Source organism: Heptranchias perlo, chromosome 18, assembly GCF_035084215.1.
Source record: "Heptranchias perlo isolate sHepPer1 chromosome 18, sHepPer1.hap1, whole genome shotgun sequence".
Classification (NCBI taxonomy): domain Eukaryota; kingdom Metazoa; phylum Chordata; class Chondrichthyes; order Hexanchiformes; family Hexanchidae; genus Heptranchias; species Heptranchias perlo.
In genome coordinates this window covers 15,305,252-15,332,643 of record NC_090342.1, presented here as the reverse complement: position 1 = coordinate 15,332,643, position 27,392 = coordinate 15,305,252, and the positions used below count along the sequence as shown (strand labels likewise).

The 27,392-nt window shown below is 40.2% G+C and overlaps 1 protein-coding gene across 4 annotated transcripts in view; it reads right to left on the bottom strand.

The window, feature by feature from the left end:
- The window catches only part of cnot2 (CCR4-NOT transcription complex, subunit 2), a 118,538-nt gene that overhangs the window by 67,506 nt on the left and 23,640 nt on the right, over window positions 1-27,392 (bottom strand). Inside the window, exon 2 of one of the 4 annotated variants that reach the window (XM_067999430.1) lies at window positions 5,537-5,611. The exons of the other annotated variants lie outside the window; for them this stretch is intronic. The gene's annotated coding sequence lies outside the window, so the exon portion shown is untranslated. The remainder of the gene's footprint in view (window positions 1-5,536; window positions 5,612-27,392) is intronic. 4 annotated transcript variants of the gene reach the window in all.

Genomic DNA, 27,392 nt, shown 5'->3' with positions numbered 1-27,392 from the left:
TGTCGATCCACAGTTCCGATGGGCAACAGCGAAGAATCGCATAGACCTCCTCAGAAGACAAACACGGGACGCAACCAACAGAGTACCCTTCGTCGTCCAGTACTTCCCCGGAGCGGAGAAACTACGCCATGTTCTCCGCAGCCTTCAACATGTCATCGATGACGACGAACACCTCGCTAAGGCCATCCCCACGCCTCCACTACTCGCCTTCAAACAGCCACCCAACCTCAAACAGACCATCGTTCGCAGCAAATTACCCAGCTTTCAGGAGAACAGCGTCCACGACACCACACAACCCTGTCATAGCAACCTCTGCAAGACATGTCAGATCATCGACACGGATACCACCATCACACGAGAGGACACCACCCGCCAGGTACATGGTTCATACTCCTGTGACTCGGCCAACGTTGTCTACCTCATACGTTGCAGGAAAGGATGCCCCGGAAGCATGGTACATTGGCGAGACCATGCAGACACTGCGACAACGGACGAACGGACACCGCGCAACAATCGCCAGACAGGAGGGTTCCCTCCCAGTCGGGGAACACTTTAGCATCTTCGGGTAAGCGTTCTCCAAGGCGGCCTTCAAGACACACGACAACGCAAAATTATCGAGCAGAAATTGATAGCCAAGTTCCGCACCCATGAGGAAGGCCTCAACCGGGATCTTGGGTTCATGTCACGCTACACGTAACCCCACCAAGCAAGGGGAAAAAAAAAGTTCTGTTTTTAATATTCTCTCTCTCTCTCTCTGCCATTTGGGTCTCTTTCTCTCTGTCTGTGTAATTTGACACAATGTATATTCAGTGTACTGGGACGTACTGTTCTCCGTGGCTAATCTGTCTGAACACCAACGACACCTTTTGATTGGTGTGATGGTGTCCCAGCCTAATATAAGATATGCAATTTGAGAACCTTTCACTCATTCACCTGACGAAGGGGATAATCTCCGAAAGTTTGTGATTTTAAAATAAATTTGTTGGACTATAACCTGGTGTTGTAAGATTCCTTACATTTATCCACCCCAGTCCATCACCGGCATCTCCACATCATGGCTACATTTTTATGGCAATTGATTACTGCTCTCAGAAATGAGATTGCAGGATTGCTCTTATTCAAATTTCAGAAGAAAATTAGAGACTGAAGAATTTAGCCACACCTTAGACATCCAGACAACTCCCTGGACCCTGCAGCCAACTAATGGGTCACTACAACATTCAATATTTGCTTAGGGTACTTTATCATAAAGCAGCAAAAATAATCCACAGAAAAGGACAGTCATGGATTTTTGTCATTATCACCAACCAGCCATTTTGGTAGGGTTGAACACAAAACAGAATAATTACATAAAGGAAACATTAAGACTATTTAGTGTGAAACTTTAAGAGCAGAAAATGAGCTCCTTTAAAAATAAACTAATTTGCTATGTATCTCAAATAAATTTTGTGCTGCTTTATTGCATTGTATTGTATTCATTACAACGAATGTTGCATCCAAGGAATATGAACAACTTTTACATTTTTGTTTTAAGAATTGATCCCCTCATTCAATTTGTTCTGGCTCCCTACATCACATCACTTGACTGCTACAATAACAGATTCAACAATAAGTATTGCACAGGGCTCTGCTTCGCACTGCTTAAGAAACTGGGTCAGGATGCAGGTGGCCAGGAAAGCACAGCTGAGGCTGCTCACATTTAAAATGGTGGCCTTGGTGGGTTGCAGAAATGTATGCTTGGTATTTCCTCTTCAAACATGCATTAACTTACATTTATCCACATTTTGATACTATGCCCACAAACAAGACAAAGCTCCATCTGAAGGAACTATGGGGCAGGCTAATGGTAGGGTTTTCCTGCCCCTCCCCCCACCCATTCCCAGTTTGTAGCTATAGGTCAAAATTTTTTGAAAGCTATTTTCCTTAAAATTTGGCACTTGGCCTCAACAAATGTTATTTTACAAGTAGTACTATTCTCCATAACGCCTATAACAAGTGAATAACTGGGGCCAAGCACAGATGCAAAACTTTAACAGGTGCCTTTACAAATCTAAGTAAACTATATCCACTGGATCACTGGTTCAGTTACCTTCTCAAAGAATTCAAAACGAATGAGTACTGAGCTGCTACTTCTAAATCCATGCCAACTACTATGTATGGCCTTTGCTCACTTCAGATGTGTATGGCCTGTAATGCTCAAGCATTTTCCCTACTACACGTTAGGCTAATTGTTCTATGCTTCACAGCTACATGTCCTGCTCCTTTTTTCCCTTTGAATAAATATTTGCTATCCTTTAATTTTCAGGCACAGCTTCTAAAGTGATTTACCAGAGCCTCACCTATCTCCTTTGTCATTCCCTTAAGATTCCAATGTATATCCCATCACATCCACACTCTTAATTCTGTGAATTTTGTTTTTCATAACACAGCTACTTGTCTCAACCCCTCCACTGCTTGTCCGGCCTTACGTTGAGCTTCCAAGCCCATAGTCCTCTCCATCACAAAGACCACCTACTTCCGCCTCTAACATCGCCTGCCTCTGCCTCTGCCTTAGCCCATCTGCTGCTGATACCCTCATTGTCACCTCCAGACTTGACTAGTCCAATGTCCTGGCTAGCCTCTCATTCCTCAAGCTCTGTAAACTTCAGCTCATCTTCTGCTGCCGGTAACCTATCTCGTACCAAGTCCCGTCCTTGCTGATCTACACTGGCTCCCTGTCACCCAACACCTTCAATTTAAAATTCTCATCCTTGTGTTTACATCCTTTCATGTCTGTTAAGGGTTCTATAAAAATGCAAGTTGCTGTTGTTACATTGGCTCCCAGTTCCCCAACGCTTTGAATTCAAAATCCTTGATCTTGTTTACACATCACTCTACGATCTTGCCTGACCTTATCCCTGCAACTCCTTCAACCCTATGGACAACAGTGCACATTTTGCTCTTCTAACTCTGGACTTCTTAACACGCCCACTCTGCCTTTGTTCCACAATCCACGGCACAACCTTGAGCCATCCAGGCAGTGCACTTCAATTTTCTCCCCAAACTCTTCCACCTTGCTACCTCTGTTCCTACCTTCAAAATATATATATATACACACAAATTGACCTTGTAGATTGTTGAACCAAAATGGTTTGAGTCTCAAATTTGACTATAGCCTTAATTTGTGAAAACTGATGTGCAAAATCTACTAAACCCACCCGCCATTTCCTAATCCCCTATACTCTCCCTTCCCAAATAAGTTACCCACCTATTTCTCGATCCCCTATTATCTCTCTTTCCAACTAATCTTTTAAAAGGACCCATCTGGCGTTTTAAACACCATCACTATGAATAGAGCTTTAAAAAGTTAGATTCTCCTGCTACTACAGTGAACAATTGATACAAAACAATTAAAAGTCTTCCCACCAGAATGCAGATGTCAAATTTTAATTTTAATGATCAACGGGTTTGTGGGGGAGAAGGAGCAACAGACATCTTTGGTCTCTTTATGTATAACTCCAGTTTCCATCTAGATCTGTTCTAAAATGTGTGTTCTAAAATGAACTGCAAGATAGGCTGACTTTATCCATGCTTTTTGTTGTGATACTGGAAAACACCAAGGACAACTGAACACTCGATTTCATTTCACTTGCTTATAAAATAAAACTTTCAAATGATATCAGCACTATAATCAGAGAACAATGAATGCAGCACTTTTTGACACGATGAGATGATAGGAAAAGGAACTGTCTCTTAAATAGAAAACAAGATTTTTGTCCACAATGAGGCTAAGTTGACCTATACCACACTTCCATATCTACCATATTCCAGAGTGGTGCTGCCTGAGCCATGGAAGCAAGTCTAGGACCAAACCCATTACTCAGTGACTGATGAGTGTCACAAGTGTATATATTTTAAACTCAGTATACCATTCAACATCTAAAACTCAAAAAAATGTTGGACAACAGTAATATTTTTCAGAATACTATGCTTTTTTTAAAAAAACATGGAACATTCCATACCTTTGCTCATTTAAAAAAAATGACAAATAAAAGTGGAACAAAGTTCTTTTAAGCTGGAGCAGTTCCCTAAGTGACCAGCTATTGCATTGCAGCTTTTCTTTATGGATGCAATTTTCATGGAGTAGTGACACAAATATCTAATAAAGTCCAGCTGTTCTAATCTTGTATATATCAAAAAAATGCTGCATGGAGTTCATTTAAAAAAAAATTGTAGTATAAATATGCAAACACAACTATCAGATAATTCACATGCATGAAAGATTGGAATTCATCAATTGTTGGTCCAGTACCTGCTTATGTATTGACAATAAATTAGTTCTGTATTACATTTATAAATTGCTACAGAATTAGTATGCAACGAAGAATTTTGTTGCAAAATGATACTCAGAAATTGTGACACAAGAATAAGTGATATATGCCATAGGTTCCTAATGTATCTATTTGCATCAGATTGCTATGTGTTCAGATAATGTACCATCATTTTATGAATTTTCTGAAGTGAGAGAAACATTTATAGAAAATTTAACAGTATGAACTAAGTACCATTAACAGAGTAGAATACTCGGTCTGTCAGGCAAACCACTTCTGATATTACTGATGTTTTATATTATTGTACAATGTGGAAGGAGACACTAGATTGCTTCAGTGCTTAGATAATGGGAGCTAGCAAATCTTCTTAACACTATTTGACATACGCAACTTCCTTTTTATTTAAAAGGACAAAACGTTTAACGGCTAAAGCAGAGTTCGCATAGGGTGGCACAAAATATCTAAACTGCTACTAAGACATAAATGTTTTCACAAAAAGTACTTTTTACAAGGCTGAAATGTGAGTTGATAAAGAAGAAATTCAGTGAGTACGTAGTTTATTGAGGGATGGAAAATAAAAGACGAAATTTCAGTTAGAAGTAATTTACACCTTTAACAAAAAAAATCACTTGTACCACAGGGGTGTTGTGCTGGCTTTTGGGGGGGGCTGGGCAGAAATCGCCAACAGAGATTTTGAACTTCAAATCTAACCAGACAATTATCTATTACAAAAATGACGCATATTGCAGATACAGCAAAAATTAGCAGACTTTAGAAGGTCACATTTAGTAAACTATAACACCAAATTTCTGTTTTAAAAAAATGTATTACTCAGCCACCTTCCAAACACCATCAGCAACACAAGTAGAGGGGAATGTGGTAGGTATGGCAAAGTAGAGAAAACATAGCTCAATTAGTAACAATTGGACAAAAAACAAGCATGTGTGCACATGCGCACGCGTAGTGGGCGTGGACAAGATCAGCTGGGATGCCCCCTGGCAAATCCCAATCTAGGTGCAAATGTGGGCTTGGGTGAGGTACCAGGGTACTGTTAGTGCCGATAGAACTATATCCCAAAATGAGTCAGTGCCTTCTAGTGAGAAGAAAGAAGGTAATTTTAAAATATTCTTTAGAAACAGATCCCTTCTGTGACACAGGCACTACTACAGGGTCATCTGTAGCTGATAGGAAGCAGTGAAATAAAAAGAGGAAGCTTCTCCTCCTACCTTGCAAGAACCAATCTGTCACAAGATGCCTCTCTTGTAGTCAAACCATAGATATAAAACCGAACCCGGAACCAACTGTTCATGGGAGAGGAAAAAGGAATAATGAGCAGCACCATCTGAAGACTGGTAAATTCACAAACCAACAAAATAAACAGAGGCCCATGAACAATAACCAATAAGGAGTCTCACTGGAAGCATGGAAGGAGCAAAACAAATTGATTAAGTGTAAAAGCTAAAAGACTATAAGAAAGACTTGCATTTACATAGCGCCTTTCACAACCTCAGGACGTCCCATAGAGCTTTACAGCCAATGAAGTACTTTTGAAGTGTAGTCACTGTTGTAATGTAGGAAACTAGTGACAACACTGAGGAGTTCACCTGGACCATTTGAAGCAGTTTTACAATACAAAAGGTATTACTGATGCGCTTTACATCCAACTTGCTGATGAGATGCACACCAAGAGGACGCTTACATTGTGAAAACACTGTCACAGCAAAATTGTGGCCAGTAACGCTGGTTTATATTTACTGCTGCCTTACCTTAGAAACCCACTTCACTAAGTGCATCTTAGTTTCTCTGAAGCTGCACCTGCTGCCTCATTTATATTACAGTACTGGCTCCGTACACCACCAAAACATTATTATAGCGTAAGTTCTAAATTGAAAATCCAACATCTTTAACACATCTCCCCAGAACCAAGGCCATTTCTACTAGTCCAAAACCATACCTCAAAGTCTCCAATTGAGAAGTTCTGCTTCCTCCAAGCAGCCCAAATGAGAAAACTTTAAATATTGATTTAATTTGATTTTACACTCAATTCTTAAGGTATATATAAATAGCAAACTTCAACCCAAACTGAACAAAGTTGAACATTTGAGCAACTTGCCAGTAACAATGTGCAGAAAAGAGGGAAATGTGTACCACAGATGCAGAGAAGGTTTCATCACAATGAATGATTATCAACTAGTAGAAAAAATTAATGGAATATGAAAAGGAAAAAATCATTTAAAAGGTACAGCTAATAAAGGATCTATGGATTCTTTGGCAATTCTGTTGACTGCACTACTCTTCCAAAATTGGTAGTATTTGAACATTATTCTAGGTGGATGTCCAGAATATAGTTAAAAACTAAACCAAGCTGGGAGAGCCACACTAAAGGACAGCAGAAGCTTGAGTAATCTATCATAGAGTTTGCTTAGTAGCTGCTTTGCAGTGTCAAATAGACCTGCAAAAAGACCAACTGACCATGGCTTTTCAATTCTGTGAATGAAATAATGTAACAATGGTAAGTACCAACTGAAACCAGTGAGGGTCAGAAACTTTAAATAATATATCCAGAGACATATTCTGAACGTGAATTTTAAACAAGGGCTACAAAGCAACTGGCAATTTAGCTAACAGTATCCACTTAAGGGAAGTCTCAATGACCAAATCAAGCAGGTCACTGAAATAACTGTCAAAAACAAAAAGATCAAACACCATCAGCACCATCATAAATCACAGGAAGCTACACAGGTTAGATGCAAAAGAGAGCTCAATGAATAGAACCTCATTTTTGTATATTCAACCAACCAATAAGCCCAAAACTCAGTGCAAACAAAAACATACATTTATACAGTGCCTTTAACATAGAAAAAACATCCAAAGGCGCAAGAAAAAAAAGGATGCCAAGTCAGAGGAGAGATTAAGTGAGGTGATTGGTCGAAGAGATGGGTTTTAAAGAGGGTCTTAAAAGGGGAACAGGAAGGTGGAGAGGCAGAGAAGTTTAGGGAGCGTAGGCCTAGGTGGCTGAAGGCACAGCCACCAAACAATACCTAGAATAGATTTGTACTGCAAATTTAGTATCTGTATAAAGTGGTTTGGGAACTGATTCCAAGTGAGGCAGAGTGAGACTCCATCCTCCACTTTGCTGCACTGCCAGGTCAGGACCCGATCTCGGATTCAGGTGGCACTTATACTATAACTGCAACATAGGTGCAAAGCAAAACCATTTCTATAGTTGTAGTATGAATGCAACCTTGGTGCTCTACTCATGCAGAAGCAATTAGTTATGAGACTTCTCTGGTATAGCTCAAGCTGGGGCATCAAAAAGCCTTCACCTTACCCAAGTAGGAGCATCCATCAAAATATATAAGCAAGTGGCTGTCTTCAGTTCTTTGCTGATCTACCCAAATAGGCATTCTCTCTCAACTCCAAAACAGGTATCAGGAAAGCATCATTATGACAGCATCAAGCTTTAAGGACTCTTCCAAGAACATCATTGCAATCTTGGCCTATAATCCTTTGAAGGATTTTTGATATTTTTAACTCTGTGCCTAAGACTTGTCATCATGCAAGTAGTACAAATTGCAGGGGAAGCTATGACTTTGGCTATGCTTTGTTTTAATTTTAAAAGGTAGTTTATGTTCAAATATCACTATTAGTTTGCAAAAACAAGTCACAAGCTATAAAAAGATATGATGAGCCGCCAGACAACAAAAGATACCTGTCACATCTAAGTGATTAAGACAATCTTCCCGTAGCTAATGTAAAATTTAAGAACGAAAGGTACATTTACTTTATTCAGATGTTGGCAACTCCCAATGGGCTGGTCTTGTGCAGTGCTGGCAATGGTAAATATAAACTTACTGGCCTCCATAAAACTGATAGCAGAGGCCTATCTTTTGTTGGGTTTCATGATTTGCGAACAGAAGTACATCATCCTCATATGGCCCATTAAATATGTTCAGCGCATCAGTGCACTTGTGCCACTGCCATAAAATTGCACCATGTCACTGTATGCATGATACAGTGGCTCAGCATTATGGTCATCATGGACACAACTCCAATTATTTTAAATGGAGGATTTATTTTTTTAAAAGCAAACAATGACAAAATATTTATATTACCCTCCACTTCTATCCTCCACAGCAGGATCAAAATTACAGCAAGGTGGATAGTGAACTATAAATACACCCCTATGTTAATCTTTCAAAAGGGCAGCATCTGATACAAATATTTTCTCATGGGGTGTACAAAGCAACAGTTGAAGAGTACCTCAATCTCAAGCAGGGGAAAAAATGTGAGGCAAGGGCAACATTACACGCAAGCCAAGGTCATCCATTGTGAAGTGCAAAAGATGTCAAAAGCTGTATCAAGTTTCCAATTTACACTGTACCTGTTATCAGCAAGAAAACTAGGTCAAGCTGCTGGCAGAAGGAGGCAGAGTGGAGGAGGGAATTCTTGCTGAACATACTGCAGCAATTCTGGCAAAAATCCAAACTGGCAGTCCTGGCATGAGAAAGTGTCCACTTTCTCTTTACCAAGCCAGTTCTTTTCTCCCCCCGCCCCACCCCTCCCCTCCAGGATTTTTGGTAAAAATTCATGTGTCATGTGAGAATTCACAAAAAAACTCAAAGCTTGACAAGAGGTATTTCCATATTGCAGTTTCTCCTGTGGTATATTCATCAAGACAATTTACAACTATATAAAAAAGTAATTAAAAAGTATATGAACTAGATTAATAACATAAGAACATAAGAAATAGGAGCAGGAGTAGGTCACATGGGCCCCTCGAGCCTGCTCCGCCATTCAATCAGATCATGGCTGATCTGCGATCGCAACTCCACTTTCCCGCCCGATTCCCATATCCCTTGATTCCCCTAAAGTCCAGAAATCTGTCTATCTCAGCCTTGAATATATTCAACGACTCAGCATCCACAACCCTCTGGGGTAAAGAATTCCAAAGACTGAACAAATTCCTCCTCTGAGTGAAGAAATTCCTCCTCATCTCAGTCTTAAATAGCTGACCCCTTATCCTGCGACCATGCCCCCTAGTTCTAGACTCTCCAGCCATGGGAAACAATCTCTCAGCATCTACCCTGTCAAGCCCCCTCATAATCTTATCTGTTTCAATAAGATCACCTCTCATTCTTCGAAACTCCAGAGAGTATGTGCCCATTCTACTCAACAACTGTAAACATCTAAAATCTGATTATCTGTAAACAACTTAAACGATACATCATAGACTGAACTACAATAAAACTTAACAAATCTTACTTAGCAGTGTTCAGGTATGAGAAGTTCTCTAAAGTAAAACTTCCCAGTATTGTGACAGCAGGTGTTAAAATTATTGGATTTTCTTCTGACTGATGGCTGGCTTGCAGTTGCAATGGATAGATAGCTCAAGACAATTATCACTGGCTCAGGGGACAGTTTGCTTAAACCTCAGTCAGATGTTGCTATGCTTTAAGAAGACATCCGATACGAAGCTTGCACTCGCTTTTCAGTTTAATGCTGCGCTCAAACAAACATCGAGATACTGTCAAATAGCTCCAAATCCTTGGTGTTTAAAAGTGGATGGCCACTGTGGATCAAATATTGTGTTTTGAACAAAATGTACACTGGCTAGAAAAAAAATTCCCTTTGGGTTTTCACATATTTAAGCATTTTTTGTGTAAAGCTTCATTTGTTGAAAGATGCCTAATTTCATCTGCACAGATTTCTCCCCAACCAGCCAACTCAAATATCTGATCAATAACTTAATGTACTTTTGGCAAAGGTGCTTTGATTCAAATAATCATTGCATCACTTTTGGTACAAAATCATTTTTTGCATACAATGTGTAAATGTGTCATCTGAAGATGTCAGGTTAACAACATCACTAATGAAATTGGGGAAAGGGACTAATTGGATAGCTCTTTCAACAAACCAGCACAGGCACGATGGGCGTCCCACTATGATGCTATGAAAAGGGTCGATAGAGCCTTTTCTCATAGCAAAAAACTCCCGGTCCTCCTCAAGGTATTCTATGACATATTGCTGCCTTGAAAAATGAACAAAACATCTCATTAAAATGTGACTTTTTCCTTCAACTTCCTTTAGGTGGTTCAGGAAATGTACTTTACAGTTGGATTTACAGTAAAGACATGCTTGGCATTACCAGTAAGTGGATTCGCATGTACAAATTTAATTTGCTAGACGGCACCAACATGTCACATGTACAGTTTCAAGTAGCTATCAAACAGTGCTGACAAAATTGCTTCCATTTTTTGCATGTATAACTGATACTGCTGGATACAAATTCACTCATTAGATCAAAAAATTTCCATACATCTGCATGGTCTCGAAAATGATTTACCCAACAGTCTTCCAATTGATAGAATCTACTTTTAGACTTGGTACAATTTAGGATGTAGTAATTCTCACTGTGATTATTTTTATTCGTTCATGGGATGTGGGTGTCGCTGGCGAGGCCAGCATTTATTGCCCATCCCTAATTGCCCTCGAGAAGGTGGTGGTGAGCCGCCTTCTTCAACCGCTGCAGTCCGTGTGGTGAAGGTTCTCCCACAGTGCTGTTATGTGGAGATGCCGGTGATGGACTGGGGTTGACAATTGTAAACAATTTTACAACACCAAGTTATAGTCCAGCAATTTTATTTTAAATTCACTCTATTGCTGGAATATGGGATTAGAGTAGACAGGGCTGATGGCCGGCGCGGACACGATGGGCCGAAGGGCCTCTATCCGTGCTGTATAACTCTATGACTCTAAGCTTTCGGAGGCTTCCTGAGTTGTTCACCTGAGGAAGGAGGAAGCCTCCGAAAGCTTGTGAATTTAAAATAAAATTGCTGGACTATAACTTGGTGTTGTAAAATTGTTTACAACAGTGCTGTTAGGTAGGGAGTTCCAGGATTTTGATGCAGCGATGATGAAGGAACGGCGATATAATTCCAAGTCGGGATGGTGTGTGGCGTGGAGGGGAACGTGCAGGTAGTGGTGTTCCCATGAACCTGCTGCTCTTGTCCTTCTAGGTGGTAGAGGTCGCAGGTTTGGGAGGTGCTGTCGAAGAAGCCTTGGCGAGTTGCTGCAGTGCATCCTGTGGATGGTACACACTGCAGCCACTGTGCACCGGTAGTGAAGGGAGTGAATGTTTAGGGTGGTGGATGGGGTGCCGATCAAGCGGGCTGCTTTGTCCTGGATGGTGTCAAGCTTCTTGAGTGTTGTTGGAGCTGCACTCATCCAGGCAAGTGGAGAGCATTCCATCACACTCCTGACTTGTGCCTTGTAGATGGTGGAAAGGCTTTGGGGAGTCAGGAGGTGAGTCACTTGCCGCAGAATACCCAGCCTCTGACCTGCTCTTGCAGCCACAGTATTTATATGGCTGGTCCAGTTAAGTTTCTGGTCAATGGTGACCCCCAGGATGTTGATGGTGGGGGATTTGGTGATGGTAATGCCGTTGAATGTCATGGGGAGGTGGTTAGACTCTCTCTTGTTGGAGATGGTCATTGCCTGGCACTTGTCTGGCGCGAATGTTACTTGCCACATATCAGCCCAAGCCTGGATGTTGTCCAGGTCGTGCTGCATGCAGGCTCGGACTGCTTCATCGTCTGAGGGGTTGCGAATGGAACAGAACACTGTGCAATCATCAGCGAACATCCCCATTTCTGACCTTATGATGAAGGGAAGGTCATTGATGAAGCAGCTGAAGATGGTTGGGACTAGGACACTGCCCTGAGGAACTCCTGCCCTGAGGAACTCCTGCAGCAATGTCCTGGGGCTGAGATGATTGACCTCCAACAACCACTACCATCTTCCTTTGTGCTAGGTATGACTCCAGCCACCGGAGAGTTTTCCCCCTGATTCCCATTGACTTCAATTTTACTAGGGCTCCTTGGTGCCACACTCGGCCAAATGCTGCCTTGATGTCAAGGGCAGTGACTCTCACCTCACCTCTGGAATTCAGCTCTTTTGTCCATGTTTGGACCAAGGCTGTAATGAGGTCTGGAGCCGAGTGGTCCTGGCGGAACCCAAACTGAGCATCGGTGAGCAGGTTATTGGTGAGTAAGTGCCGCTTGATAGCACTGTCGATGACACCTTCCATCACTTTGTTGATGATTGAGAGTAGACTGATGGGACGGTAATTGGCCACATTGGATTTGTCCTGTTTTTTGTGGACAGGACATACCTGGGCAATTTTCCACATTGTCGGGTAGATGCCAGTGTTGTAGCTGTACTGGAACAGCTTGGCTAGAGGCACGGCTAGTTCTGGAGCGCAAGTCTTCAGCACTATAGCCGGGATGTTGTCAGGGCCCATAGCCTTTGCTGTATCCAGTGCACTCAGCCGTTTCTTGATATCACGTGGAGTGAATCGAATTGGCTGAAGACTGGCTTCTGTGATGATGGGGATATCGGGAGGAGGCCGAGATGGATCAGCCACTTGGATCAGCACTTCTGGCTGAAGATTGTTGCAAATGCTTCAGCCTTGTCTTTTGCACTCACATGCTGGACTCTGCCATCATTGAGGCTGGGGATGTTTACAGAGCCTCCTCCTCCCGTTAGTTGTTTAACTGTCCAACACCATTCACGACTGGATGTGGCAGGACTGCAGAGCTTTGATCTGATCCGTTGGTTGTGGAATCGCATAGCTCTGTCTATAGCATGTTGCTCCCACTGTTTAGCATGCATGTAGTCCTGAGTTGTAGCTTCACCAGCTTCACCTCATTTTTAGGTATACCTGGTGCTGCTCCTGGCATGCTCTTTTACACTCCTCATTGAACCAGGGTTGATCCCCTGGCTTGTTGGTAATGGTAGAGTGAGGAATATGCTGGGCCATGAGGTTACAGATTGTGCTGGAATACAATTCTGCTGCTGATGGCCTAGAGCACCTCATGGATGCCCAGTTTTGAGCTGCTAGATCTGTTCTGAATCTATCCCATTTAGCACGGTGGTAGTGCCACACAACACGTTGGATGGTGTCCTCAGTGCGAAGACGGGACTTCGTCTTCACGAGGACTGTGCGGTGGTCACTCCTACCAATACTGTCATGGACAGATGCATTTCCGACAGGTAGATTGGTGAGGACGAGGTCAAGTAAGTTTTTCCCTAGTGTTGGTTCGCTCACAACCTGCCGCAGGCCCAGTCTGGCAGCTATGTCCTTCAGGACTCAGCCAGCTCGGTCAGTAGTGGTGCTACCGAGCCACTCTTGGTGATGGACATTGAAGTCCCTCACCCAGAGCACATTATAAAAGAATGTCACGGATTATTCAGGATTCTTTTTTCCTTTATTTATGCTATGCGTAAGCTTTAGATAGGTCGTCACATCTCAAAACATGAGTATTTGGGATTACTTCACAGTTTTTCAAGTTCCCCTCTTGCTAAGGATTTTAATGTCAGACTGACAAACTTCCAGAGTGGCCTGTTGGTCTGAATAAATGCTTCCATAAATAAGGTAAATATTTAATTCCTTCTCTGTTTTGTTATTAATTTTAGTCTTAAAAAGTTCAGTAATGCAACATTTTAGTTTGCTTCTGTTGTCACTCCTCAGTAGAGGAGAAACCTGCGCAGATGAAATTGGGCATCTTTCAACAAATCAAGCTTTACACAAAAAAAATGCGTAAATATGTGACAACCCAAAGGGAATTTTTTTTTTTTGCAAACCTGAGTTTATCTATTTCAGATACTAGATGCTCGCCATGTAAAATCCCAAAAGGTGCATTACATGACAAGCAACATTAAACAATACTTTTGCATATTGCAACGATCTTTGAAATGCATTCTTAAATTTTTTCAACATAAAAGTGATATCCATTTTAGTACAGCTGAATTTTAAAAAGTTACAAAAGCTTGACCATTTCAAGAGATAAAACCTCTGTTACTGCCTCACTAAATTTTACAGCTACACTCAGATTATAACTAGTAATTTTAGGCAACCATGTAACAATTTCAATAGAGCGCCCATGACAAAAATGGAGTTCTTTTCTCAGTGGTTTATTTTTCCTCCTTTTTACCACACGAAGGAGGAAGCCTCCAAAAGCTTGTGATTTCAAATAAAACTGTTGGACTATAACCTGGTGTTGTAAGACTCCTTACATTTATTTGAACCCTACTGCGATTGACAACTTTAATTAATTGTGAAAGATATCTTTTGATATCCATTGATTAAACACATAGAGACATTTTACTACTATAAAGGCACTATATAAATGCAAGTTGTTATTGTTTGTCGCTGGGGTAATGAACTGATTGAAAACTCCTTGTTCAGGCAGATAAATATATTGGCCAGTATTTTTTAACCATTTCAGCAGTTCTTGTTCTACAGCCCATGTGAAGGCTCCATGCGGTAGATGTAATCTCAAGTATAAATTTAGTGCTTCATAAACTGATCTCGGTTCATGGTAATTAGGATAGTTAGTAAAAAGTTTGTCTTTTTCATTATTTGTGAACCAAGAAACTTCAAGCTAAATGTTGCAATCTGGTGGAATCTGTTGATCTTTCACTACAATTTTCATTATTAGTAAACCAAATTCATATAACCTAAGTAACATGGTCAGATAGTGATTTTTCTTCCATTATCCAAACACAAACAGGCTCATAATTTCCATTAAGCAAATTACAGTAACAAGAAATTTAGCACCTAAAGGGAAACCTGAATGAGTCCATTGGGCTAGTGCACGTACCGAAATGCATCTATATCTGTGAATGCCTAGGCACATTTGGGTTTAAGCACTGGCATTACACACACGAGCACACTTTTTGCTCGAAATCTTAGCAGCAAGTTTCCACTCATTTTACATAAACTGTTTAAAACATGATTTTCATATTTCCTGCCAGATTGCACAGAATCTGGTCAGCCTGTGAAAGTCTCATTCAAGAATTAGCAATTGAGTGCTTCATTAACTACTGTTGCTGCATTTCTATATTAAAACTAACCACAGACAATACAGGATTGATGCATTTATTTTTGGCTTTGGAAAGACAAAGAAAAAGGAAAATGACAAATAAAAAAAGAAATAAAAGCAAGCAGTGGGTGAAAAATACTGTGTAAAGTCAGATAATAAAAAGTCCATCGTGCAACAAGTAGCATAGCACATTGATGTACCAATAAGTTGTATGACTGAGTAGTAGAAGGCAGGTGCACTCTCTACAGAGTGAGTTACACACTACTGGGAAGGCAATAGATTCTAGTAGATTCAATAATGCACTCATACTAGTTTAGCATCGGTGTAAAGCGGTTTCGACTTTGTATGGATGCCAAATCTGGAAGTGTAAACTAGGTGTCAAGACCAAAACTGAAGTGAGGCACAGCGGGACTACCTCCACAGGAAGTCGCACTCTCTTTGCTCCAGTGTCATAATTACTCACTAAAACACATCTATGGGTATCTTAAAAAAAAATTGATGTTCTATTTATTTAATATTTTACTTAAAGTACTCTACATTCCAACAAACTCCATCATTTTAAATGGCCAACTATGATTTGGCTCAGGCTTCACATAGAACATTCCAGATGCTACAATTCAGTCAACCAATAACACTAACATAAAAATTCAACAATTACTGTAGCCCACATATGCTCATAACCTAATGACTACCACAATATTAAAAACAGCACAGATTACACAATCTCAAACACAAAACATTACAAACAGTACTGTAGTTAACCATTATTTTGTTCAAATATTATGGTCACGTTATTTCATCCACCAACAAATACCTAGGCCCAGCAACAGCTAAGCTTTGGTACTGATTTAGAAAGAGCTAGTCAATAGAACACACTGATCACCTGTTACCAGACTGCAGCTGGTTACAATAGCAATTTAGTCTGTATTACATGACTGTCAAAGCTGTGGAGGTGTAAGACAGGTCTCACTACAACAAAGTAACATTCACAAAAACTCCCCTCTCCTCCCTAACCCCTGGAAAAAAAATTGAGAGAGGCGGTTGCATCAGAGTAGTTAAATTACATACCTCTCAAACAGAAACTAATGGATTGGGAACTCTGCTCTACACCCTTTAGAATTCATGTATTTTTGTAGCTGTGTTCAGTTTGGGTCACCACACCATAAAAAGATATGCAAAGACTGCAGAAAAGGGCAACAAGACTGAGCTAAGTGGAGGGGAGGGAAATAAGCTGTTAGGAAATTAGAAACCCACATTAAAATACTATTAGATTTCCATTTTTAGCCTCTCTCTCTACAATGCAATCTGTAACTGAGCAGAAGCAACAATGTACATCTAGAAACTGCCAATAGCATATGGCTGTTCCTAGGGTGACTGCTTAAGCTGCAGTTTCACCTCACGTGATGTAGCATGGCAGAGTTAAAAAGAAAAGTACATATAAACGATGATTTCCTTTTGTACTATTCAATTAAAATCACAGTAAAACTACTTGTTAAATCATGTGGTCACTTGCCCCTTGGCAACATCATTCAAAGACATGGAGTCAGGTTCCACGTGTACAACGATGTTTATTTTTTAATACAAGTAAAGGAAACACTGTAAGGGAAAAAATGAATGATGGAGGATGTTTACTTAAAAAAGCACTTTCAGTTTCTCTTAACAGAGAAACTGTCACATACACTTCTTTCAACAGCAATTGTAACTACTCTGACAGTTTACATAATTAAGATACAAAACAGATTACTATACTAGATTGGCCTATATGGCCCTTTCGGTTAGCACGCAGCTTCTAGGTTTTAAACTGATGCAGCAGAATACATTACTACAGGTTTGCAACTGCCATAAATGCAAAGCCACTTTTAACTCATAACAGTTAATGGCAGTTAGTTATGCAGTGAAAAGAAAATACCAGGCCTAGAGGCAGGAAAAAAACCCACATAATTAAAAAGCATTTTTCACTGCCTATTTTTACTGTTCCTGTCTAGGGAGAGCAACATCTATGCACCTGTCTCTTTAACTTTTCAGTTGGGTGTCAGTCATACTGGCAGGCAGGAACCAGAGTGTAACTAGTGTGTAGATGCAGGAAACTGCCACCCCACATTTACTTTACAGAAAATATTGACATTAATCCAACTTGTATTCATAAGCCCACTTGGTTCCAAGTAAGCTGGGCCATTTATACAATGGAGTACAGCCTGAACACAGAAATAAAAGGCGTCAGCTATCATCTAACCTCCTGTAATGTAAAAGCAGCTAGAATGTGGTTGAGTAGGGAGGGACAAAAAAATAGTCTGCACTCTTTATGGCTTTGAATGCTGTCAACTGGTTATTTTCCTTATTAGGTTTCAGCATGTCAACAGAGCAAAAATGCAAAATTAGGAAGTTTTTGTAAGGTCCTACAATAATATTTTAATAATGGTTTATCCAGGTCTCAAAGTAGTAGCTTGATTCGATTCGAAGCACACCTGAGCTAACTGTAAACCCGACAGATGATGGACATTAAATGAGTAATTCTTTTAAAACTATTACATTTTAGTCAGATGATGCAGCTTGGATATCATATCAGCAATTCAAATCTAAAAACAAAAGTGTTTTGCAGAAGAATTATTCTGCTGCTTCTGCGAGAAAATCACTGTATAGGATTGGGAGATTAAGAGAGAATTTATCAGTGCTTTATAAGATATTAAGAATTTAGGAAGCTTCTCTGCACAATTTCCAAACTCATCTAACCTAACTGGATTGTTTTCTCTGGGCCAGTTCAATAAAACAGATTGGATTAATTAGTTGGGGAAAAGATTTTTATTTAGAAATTAAAGAGCGCATTAAAAAAAGGTTTTGCATTACTGGTCCAGGAATGCCACGTGTAAAAAAAATTCCAGGTCCCAATCTCCAAGTCACTGGTCCAGAGATTGCAATACCAAGAAAGTTACTACTCAACACTTTTCACCCAGAGAGTAGACTAGACCTGTAACAAGAATTCTGGCAATGTCACTTTGCAACAAACGTCCAAGAACAGCCTGGATTGAAACACCTTCCAATTTTCTTTCCTTGTGGGGAAGGGCATCTCACTTCAAACAGCGATAAAGAACCGACGTGAAAAAATTTGTTTGGGCAGTCTTGATCCAGTTCTCTTGAGATTCTAAAGCATGAAACAGATCATTCAATATTTATTGTCAGTAAGTTGCCAGGCCCCTTTCAGACAGGCCTCAAGCAGGGCCACTGGAAAACTATTAAGATTGTGGCAAAAATTGCAGGGATTTTCCCTCATTTGTCGGGAGAAATGACAGGCTTCTCCACATTTCACAGATGTACCCTTCTTCTCCAACTTACGTACCCCATCCATACATGCATTTAGGGGGAAGCTAGATAATCACTTAAGGGAAAAGGGAATAGAACAATATGTTGATAAGGTTAGCTGAAGAAGGGTGGGAGGAGGTTCACATGGAGCATAAACATGGGCATGGACCTGTTGAGTCGAATGGCCAGTTTCTGTGCTGTACATTCTTTGTAATACATGCTGACGCTCTCCACCTACCCCAGTTAATACTAACACTCTTCTCCGATTCACTCCCTCCCATCGTAGTCTATCATAATAATGGGAAAGAAACAATGGTCTTGCATACCAAAGTGTACTGCAACATCCCAAAGCCACAAAATGCACATTTGGAAAATTATTTTTAAACCAGCAGCTCATTAGAAAATCTTGATTAAAAAATGTTACACGGAAAAGTTCACCTACCCAATTCCTATATTTTGTAATACCCTCACAGCACTTTTCTCAAAAGGGGCACTAAGAATTGAATGCTCAAAATTAATACAGAGCTATCGATGCATGTGCACAAGAGAGAACTACAACAGTTGATAATGTACTAGCAAACTGTCCATGGTGTTGCCCACTGTCAGTTAATGAATAAAAGTTGTTTTTATATTACTTGCGGAGCTCTATGGTCTGCATCTAAGTGTCCCACAAAGACAAGAAGTCTAGACATTCCTGAACACTAAATAAGCAGTGCATCAGTTCTGCATTCATACAATCTTTAACTTTTCTGAAAACAAATAAATGATAAATCTGCTGCAATGAAGAGACAATCACTGATTATGAATGCAACTTATGATTTTTTTAATATAGAAACTGCACAAGAACTTTCATTTTGTAATACAAAAGAGAATGCGCTTCAGTTTCTTAGGATCGCTAAACACCTAACCTATATCAACCACCCAGTGTATTTGACCTCTGTGCCATTACCTAGAAGTTTATAAACCAGCCTCTGCTAGCTTTCACCTCCACCCTAATAGCAAGCTGTTGCTTTTGATGGCACCATCAAGGATGGAAGGGTCAAGGCATGAGGGGAAAAAACACCCAAATAAATGCTATGTTAGCTGCTAGTTGTCAAACCAGTAGCATTTTGATGTCACTTGGGGTGGAGGCCTACACCACCCAGCCTAGCTCCGCAAGGATTGACTGAGTGCAGAGGGAAGGAGAAACAGCTGAAATTTTGTAAAGGAGAATATTTTAACCTAGTGTTAGCAACAAGCATGCTTATGTCAGATATTGCATGGATCAGACGAAGAATTAAGATCCTCCTCAATAGTGTCCCCAAAACATATCTTAACCCCAGTCCAGAAAAGCATCCCCCAAGACTGCACCAGCATGACATTTATGTTGTACTAATCTGCCATCACATAACTACTGTAAATGAATGTCAGGTGTTTCATCTTCTGGAAAACACAGATCATTCCATGTGCATAGATACCCACATACTGCACTGCACGCAGTGCACATAACGGTTCACATGCAATAGCACTTCAAGTCTCTGGGAAAACCTAAGTGCTATGTGTATGCAGTCCCTCTAACATAGCATCATATACGCATCTACCCGATAACACAATTTCTTTTAGTCTGAAAGGGTAATATAGTACAGACTCAATGCTAGTCATCTCAAAGTACTGAGTCCAAGTGTTACACTGAAGCCTATGCTCACAAATCCACTGCCCGATCACTACACAAGTGTATATGCAGCCAAACCACATTGAGATTTGGTGGCTCTCTTTTTCAGTTTTCATATCACACTTTACATTATGGACATAATTTCCATAGTATACAAAAAGAACATTATAACGTGAGACCATTCAGCTAATGGACAATTCAGTTATCTCATCAGATTGGGCTGAATCAGAACCAAGGTCCAGAGATGAGAGGACAGTTCTATTACACCAGGGTCAAAATCCTGGAACGCCCTATCTAACAGCACTGTGGGAGAACCTTCACCACACGGACTGCAGCGGTTCAAGGCGGCAGCTTAACCACCACTTTCTCAAGGGCAATTAGGGATGGGCAATAAATGCTGGCCTTGCCAGCGATGCCCACATCCCATGAACAAATTAAAAAAAATTTTAAAACCCTAGCGAAAAAAGGTCACCACGCACCATTTATAAACATCAAGAAATAGTGGACTAATCACTTTGATCTCAACAGAAATGAAGCAAACAAATTTGCAGAACACAGCATCCCTCTATGTGTTACTACAAATGCCTATAGCTTGCTTCTCGATTTCGTGCTACAGCATAATATATTTGCCATTATAGCCCTGCTAATGAGTTGCAATAGATCAAACAAAAATCTAAATGGTCAATTAATGCAAAATCTCATCAACCCAGACACCATTCCAGTCATTTGGAAAGTAGACTTAAATGACAATTATATTTTAAAAATTGAATGTGCAGTCAGGGTTTACTTAATTACAATAGATGTGTAATTAGTGCAAAAAATGCCATAATCCAAACAATCTGGGAATGAATACTATTAGCACATTATGACAGAACACTCATTTAACCAGGAAATTGTACTTTTCATGTCATTTTAATGTATTCAAAAATTCAATTCTGATCAGAAAAAGTCAAAAGATTATTTGATTATGAAGTTAGTTGGATGGTACAATACTAGTATTAAATCTGCAAAAGCCCAACATATTCCAACCTGGTTACAGAGGCAACATGCTTCAGGTAAATATTTGTGACAAGTACTTACATTATTACCTCTGTAAGGGGTTGTTTTTTGGAAGTACTGCACCCCATCCACCACCCTAAACATTTACTCGCTTCACCACCGGTGCACCATGGCTGCTGTGTGTACCATCCATAGGATGCACTGCAGCAACTCGCCAAGGCTTCTTAGACAGCGCCTCCCAAATCCGTGACCTCCACCACCTAGAAGGACAAGGGCAACAGGCACATGGGAACAACACCACCTGCATGTTCCCCTCCAAGTCACACACCATCCCGACTTGGAAATATATCGCCGTTCATTCATCGTCGCTGGGTCAAAATCCTGAAACTCCCTACCTAACAGCACTGTGGGAGAACCTTCACCACATGGACTGCAGCAGTTCAAGAAGGCTGCTCATCACCACCTTCTCAAGGGCAAATAGGGATGGGCAATAAATGCTGGCCTTGCCAGCAATGCCCACATCCCATGAACGAATAAAAAAAAATTCCAAACAGTCCTATATGTAAAAAGTGAACACAATGGAATGACATCAGCCTTTATACTATGCCTATCCCATAACACTGGAACTGGGATCCCGTTTATCTGTAATACTTTGCGGTGGCACCAGACTCTGCATATTCTACACAGATGTCAGATGAAAAAATGGATAAGTAGGAGCAACCATGAATGTAACAAATAAATACCATGGCCTAATCACATGTGAACACTTTACAAATTTAAAAGGAGGAAAATAATCTGGTCAAATAACAACAGAGCGAAAAGAATATTTCTGAATTCTCCAAACAGTCACTGTTTAGTATATCTTCAAAATGATCCTTTCACTTTGCAGTAAGCCAGAAAGACAAATAATTTCACACATTTAATTTTATTTTTAAATGTCTGACTCACTCAACTGGACAAATTTTGAAAAGATGCAGTGGGGCAATTAAACTGTAATATAGGGTTTCAATTAAAATAAACTCACCTCCATTTTGAGACAGATTATACTAGAGGCTTTTCTGCCAAATAGTTTCACACTTTACTGCAATGCACTTTTCCTACAAAATAAGTCACAATGATTTGTCCACAATACTAGCCATTTTGCTTTTCTTTCCCCTTTAAAAACCACAAATGTGGTTTAACAGTACTTTCAATATAAATGTATGTCATATTTTTAGATGTGCATTTTCTACTAGTTCTAAACATTCCATTGCAATGCAAATTCAGTTTAATGTTCTGATTACAGCTGTAAACCAGAGACACACAGAACAAGAATAACAATCAAGCGATCATTTTTCTTAAAACTAATAAATCAGTGTCCAATAACTGGAACTTACCTATCCCCTGAAGTCTGGTTTAAAAAAAGTGAAACATTTTTCATTTACTGAGGTGGCATAAGGGTTTCAGACACAAAGTCCAAAGCAAAGATGGGCTCCCTGTGAGCTCATTTGCAAAAGTTAAAAAAGGTCACAAGATAATTAAGGATGGCTCATCTTAGTTCATCCATCCAGAACCATCCTGAAGTCCCCTCCTCTCTCCCCCACCACCTCCCCCGCCCCCCCACCCTGAATCATCCAATTGGTTCTTTATTGATTCCAAGGCTTTCACCACCTACACTACTCTAAGCAGGAGTTCAGTCAACATGCTGATTGTCTAGGTGTGAAGATATCCCAATATTAGTCCTAGATATGCCTTTTACTAGTTTGAACTTGTGGCCCTTTGTCCTACTCTCACAATTTATTATGTAATTTTCCGGATTTACTTTTTCCATACCATTTGCTACTTTATATGCTATAAGATTATCTTTCCAGCCTTGAAGGGATGTGTCCTTGAGACTAATTTTTTCCAGTCTACATTCATAATTCAGACTTCTAGTACCGGGGATCAGTCTTGTGGCTCTTTTCTGCACTCTTTCCCTCTCTCGTCTCAGTGACCAGAATTAGATATGACACTATATTGTTCGATCTTCTTCTGACTTGTGTTCAACTTTATCCTTAGCTATTTCAATATCATTCATGAAGTGCATGAGTTGCCCATTTTTTTCTTTTTGTGTGCAGTACTTTACATTTATCTGCAATAAATTGAATTTGCCATTGTTCTGTCCACTAACATACTTTGAAGTTTTTTTGATTACATTAGTTCTTACAAATAGAAAAACAGAACAGATGTGTGCACATTTTATAAAGGAACCTACTGCTACTTTTATCATTTTACACATCTAAATTGTGCTATAATTCTTCTATCATCTCTGAAGAAACTCTCAAAGCCACTTTAATTGAGGTGGGGAAGGAAGAAACATCATACAAGCCTGCATCTCACCACTCAATGACACTATGCACTGGTGCAGCAACATCACACTACTCAGCTAAAAGCCAGTTTGACTTTACAGTTGTCAAGCAATGATTAAGATTGTAGGCTGCAGTTGGATAGAAAACAGTGATACCCACAAAAATGATTTGACTTTTATAAATGGCAAATATAGTATATTTTAAATTATGAAATCACAATGCAATTAAAAAATAAAAATGTTTACATCTGGGCATTTTGGAATTAAAGGAAACAGTTGGGTTACACAGCTTTAATATCTAACAAACCATTAAGTCATATTCCAAAAAACCATGGGATATGGGGAAATGAAAGTGTGTGTGGGGGGGTGGGGGTACAGGTAGCGCAGGTGGTTAGCATAATCTCATCTCTGCAATGGGAGTTAAAATGTAGCTCTTTCCTGGCATTCAGGGTCCAACATGTAGTATGCTTGAGCAGCTTATAGCAGCCACAAATCTGCTGCACAGCTTGCCCATACTATATCTAGCCTCTTGGTATTGAATGGCAGGAATGCAAATACATTCTATTCTCCAGAAATGACATCCTTAATTTTAATGAACATTGATGATAAATCGCTTTTAAAAGAAATTAACTTAAATAAAAAGGATTTTTTTTTAAAAACTGGACACATATATACTTCAGTGAGGTACAAATACAATGAGAAAGGGTTGCAAGTAGAAAGCACATGGAAATTGCCATGCAAATGTTTTCATGGCATCATTCCAATTTAGGCTTGGTGCATTTTTCGTATTCAATTCAGATTAACAGACAAATTAGTGGATTACCTAGGTCTACATTACATAAAAGTACCCAGGTTGCATTATGGTTTGGCACTTGAAATTCTACTGCATTACACATCTACGTAATCAAAAAAAGTTAACCACATGACGCATGTCCACAGGGTAGAATCTCCCACAAAGCTTGGTAAAATCCACAGGGTGTAAAGCAGGCCAATTATATTTTGGCGAAGAAAAGAATTCAGCCAATCGAAAGCCATTACCCATGGAAAGAAAATAAATAATTGTTCCATTCACTAAAAAAACAACCAATGAACAATCAGTAACCAATTAAATCTGTGAAAATAGAATCCTATGTCCTTTGAGTGGCCATATTGGTCGTTCAACAATCTCACCTTCAAAACCTCCAACAACTTTATCTTCCATAAACCACCCTTGTCTCAAGGCCTCAGGTCTGCCTCCTGCTTCATTCGTAGCTTGCATAATTCAGCAGGACCTTGGAATGTTGAAATTTTTTTTTAGGTCCCCACATACCTAACCCTTCAGGTTTCTACACATGCACAACCTCAATGTGAACTCTGAATTGAATTAAACAGATTCATTTACATGCATTGATAAAATGTATCCATATAATCACAAACACGGACCCCTAAAAGCAGCAGCGTTACTGCTTGGAGTGGAAGCGGAAGCTGGTTTTCCACCTTTTACTTGTCATGTGACATAATCAGCAAGATCGAACCAGAGAGGAGATTAATGAACAGAAAGAAAGCAAACTACAAGGAAGGGACCTTGCAGCCCACTCGTCACAAAGAGTACTGCACTTCTGGAGGCTGGGCTGCGAAAGAATAGGACAGGCCTGATTCTCAGCTCTTTAAACTGAAGCAATGCAACAAGGCCTCCCACATAGTACAAACTAACTCAGGAGGTTGCTGATTATCACTGTAACTAAACACCACAACTGCTTCTTAATGTCCTCCTCCAGCCTAACGTCTCAACCAATCATCACCATTACTAGCACTGCCACTCTGACTCTCTACAGGTTATCACTGTCGGTGCTCCTGCTGCCACTGCTCAATCTCTGGTCTCAGCCGTAAATTTCAGGCAGTTATTTTCACGGCTATTACCACTCTTTGGGCTCAGGTGTCTTCTAACAGTTACTGGTACTGTTGTCCCAGCGAGTTATCACCATTAGTATCACCACCACTGCTCAATCTCTGATCCCACTTCTGCACCGCCAGTGTCACAGGCTTAAGTACTATCACCTCATCTTCTATGGGATCCAAATGAGCAGAGCCTTTAAAGGCCTGTTGGTATACTTGGTTTATTTTGGTGTTACTTAAACTGCTTTTCCTAAAAAAAAATTTACCATTTGCAAGAAGCTGATTAGCAAAAAGGAACGGTGGAACAAAAGTCCATACATCAAAGTACCGTAGCCCAAAATCTTTATTGGCCTCGAGAGCTTTGTGTCAAACATACATATTCATCCATTCATATTTTCCTCTTCTGGACGTGACAAAACTTGCACAGTTCCATGTATTACAGTAGCTCCCACAAGGCCTCCTTTTCCAGGTGGATCCTTACCTCTCTCCCCATTGCCCCTGTAGCCACATGGAACATGGTGACTGCCATTTTTGCTGCACAGCCTGAACTTTAAAGATCATAAACATAAAAAATTAACATGAATCAGTAAAGAAACATTTGTGATAGGCATACAGAAAAGACAAAGGAGTGACTTACGATATTTTAGATTAACTTTGTTCACTCTAGTCCAAGAAAAATCACCTCAGTGTACAACACTCGCCTGCTGCTTTATTCCCATCGCCATGTGGGCCCATTGGGTACTGGCTCAGTGCGCTGACTCAAAGACATCTTGCTCACCATTTATGGATATAATAGAAAATTATACAAATGCTATAGAACTCAAGTGAACTTGATGAATAATTTGTTTGCTGCTTCATTGAACTAGAAGCCAATGTCCTGTTTCATTCATCTCCAACAGCTGCTGCCCTTGGGTGGCAGAATCGAAGTGTGGGTAAAACACATTTGCCTTAGTCACATATGATGTAGTCCAGTAAGCTCCAAGGTGGTCACTTTATCAGATATAACATAGCACAGAAAGCTCCAGTGTGTGTGAAATTCATTTAGCATGGAAGGCAGGATAGTAGTCTGATAATTAGTTCAAGTTTTCTGCCATGCTGACAAGATTATGCTGAACTGGCCCCATCCATAAGCATTCTCACATCACAATGCTGTTGTGCGTCATGACGCAAGCTCGCAGGTGCATTGTACCAGCTCAGTGTGTTAAGCAGATCAGCACAAGAGGTTGTTCCAACGGTAGATCAGGGATCTCTGTTGCTGTCAGAAGAAAGTAGGTTAGATGTTCTACATTTCCAAGTGGAGCCAGTGGTGGAAGAGCCACGTGTTTGCCGTCTGCTGCACTTTGTAATGTAAAAATGCCTTTACATAAAGAAGTAAACAGAAAAAGAGAGTGACAATCGTAGGCAGAAAGTTTGTTATAGACAGAAAGACAAGGAGGACTGGGAGACCAAGTGAATTAGAGCATGTGACATAAACAGAGAAGCAACAGTACCAGAGACCTCAATATATTTTTTCTGTCCATGACCAACAGTAAGGTGGATCAACTGGTTGAATAGGCAAAATAGGACGTATCAATAAGGGTTCTCTGAACTAATATTGGGATTAATTCACATTAATACCCAACCCTTATTTTGGACAGCCTAGCAGGATCTGTACAGCCAGTAAATAACCCCTCTTTCAACATGCACTGCAAATTTATCAATGTACCGGCATTTGTGTTTTTTTCTCTCTTTTTAATCTGTACAGTAGGCCAATTTACCTGCAGGTGTACAACTGGTCTGAAGGGATAGTGACTTCCACTAACACATGGTCAATGTACTGAACACCTACATGCAGGAAGCTTCATGCGCAGTCTTGATTTTATAAATCTGAAAAACTAAAAGAAAAGCAATTGCATATTTAATTGCGAGTATGTGTGAGGACCAGTGGCAGCTACTGTTTGTTCTACAGCCTCAATTCTGCGCCTTGCTACAATTGTATCCCATGTATTGCCCATACCTTTGACCGCACTTGCAACAGCAAGTACACAGACTAACAACTCCTCTCTACA